This window comes from Pteropus vampyrus, unplaced genomic scaffold (genome assembly GCF_000151845.1).
Source record: "Pteropus vampyrus isolate Shadow unplaced genomic scaffold, Pvam_2.0 Scaffold66, whole genome shotgun sequence".
Taxonomy (NCBI): domain Eukaryota; kingdom Metazoa; phylum Chordata; class Mammalia; order Chiroptera; family Pteropodidae; genus Pteropus; species Pteropus vampyrus.
In genome coordinates, this window is record NW_011888847.1 from 2548290 (window position 1) to 2550300 (window position 2011).

The following is a 2011-nucleotide window of genomic DNA, read 5'->3' on the forward strand; positions in this document are numbered from 1 at the left end:
GTGACTCTCAACCTTGCCTGTGCTTCAGAATCACCTGGACTTTCCACAGACCAATTGAATCAGTCTCAGGGTGAGGGGTTAGGGGGCTCAGCATGAGTATTTTCTAGAAGCTGTAGAACCGATTCTGTATTGAAGCCAGAGCAGAGAGCTTCCGCCCTCCATGTTCTGATAGCTGCCTGCCTCTCTGACCTCTCCTTTAGCACTGTCCCCTCCATTCCCACACTCCTGCCACATTGTCCTTTTTCTGCTCCTCAAGCCCAGACAAGCTTATTCTGACCCTAGGGCATTTATGCTAACTCACTATTCGGCCTGGAATGCTTCACCCTCAGGTGTTCACTTGACTGGCTCTTTGTTTTTCTGATCTGTGCTCAAATCCCACCTTCTTGGAGAATCTCTCTGATCATTTTATCTAAAGTTATTTCTACCTTTTTTTCCGCTAGTTGCTTTTTATCGAGTTACCCTGTTTTTCCTTTTTCATAGCACTTATCACTATCTGAAATAAAAAAGAAATCTGTTTATGTCCTGTGTCTCATACAAAAAATTTCAATCCCATGAGAAAAGAGACCGTTCTTGCTTTATTCACGCTTTATCCTCAGAATCTAGAATAGTGTCTGGCATTTGAAATATGACTGAATGCTTGCATCCAAAATTCCACATCATTTAGATATGGGCTGTCCATGCAGCTATTGAGCTCTTGATATCTGGCTAATCCGAATTGAGATGTGCTGTCAATGTAAAATACACACTGAATTTTAAAGATTAAGTATAAAAAAAAAATGTAAAATACCTTGTTAACAGTTTTAAAAATTTTATGATATGTTGAAATACTAATTTTAGATATATTGGGTTAAAACGTTATTAAAATTAATTTTACCTTTTACATTTTATAATGTGGTTATTAGAAAATTTCAAATTACATGGGGGACACATTAAATTTCTATAGAACAACCAAGGAGTTAAAAGGGTGGGTGACTTCATCAATGGTGTAAACCCACCAGCCCCCACAATGTCATAGCCCCTACACTTGGAGCTTCAGTTCCAGGAAGGTTTGGTGACCTTCACGGATGTCTTATTTCTGTAAACAACATCCCTGCAGTTGCCAGGCTAAGGACTTTTATTATGTTGGCTTGAGCCTTCTTGCTTCTGTTTTTTCTTTTCTTCACCATTAGTCTATCTTTGTTCTCTTCTTGCGTTTTTGCTATAATCTTTTCCATGAACAATTGATAACTACTGTTTAAAGCACGCCTTTTGTTTTTCATTATATCTTTTCTAAGCCCCCAAAACCATCCAAAAAGAACCAGAGAACTGTGAGAGCTAGATGGGACCTTAGGAGACATTTTATAAATCAGGAGAGTTGAGCTTTCAGAATGCGATGGCCTCGCTTCAGGTTACCAGGGAGGTAATCATTGAACCCAAACTCAAATGCAGATATTAATAAGGTATGCAAAATATGAAGTGCTGCACAAACCACAGCCCCTGTACTCAAGAGACCTCTGGTGTAGGTGGATAGATAAGGTGTGAACAGGTGAGGATGTAAACAAATATGTACACACCAGAACATAAGAGGATGGGGAGACCTCAGGAGACCAAGAGCTGGGGCCGAAGGTGGATTCCTAAGAGGGAAGAGGCTCGAGCTTAAAGGATGAAAGGTATCTACTAGGAGCAACTAATTTGGCACCTTCCCAAGCCCCATTGTGACCCACAGGACAGTGGTTTGCCCAGATTTAGACAGTTCTCAGAGTCAGTCATCTTAGCACCCAAAGGTCTCTGAGCCAAGTTTGGTATTAAAAGCCTTAGTTTGTCAGGCTGATTGGACTTCCATTGTAGTTCTATGAAAAACCGGGAAATAAACTCATTCATTCAGTTATTCATTCTACAAGGACACTTGAAGAACCTACTATGTCCCAGGCACTGTAAACATATAGTTGACTAAGACACAGTCACTTGGTACCACAAGGAGAGGTCATCTAAGAACAAGACAGAGAAGCAGAGACATGCAGAGGACCTGGTG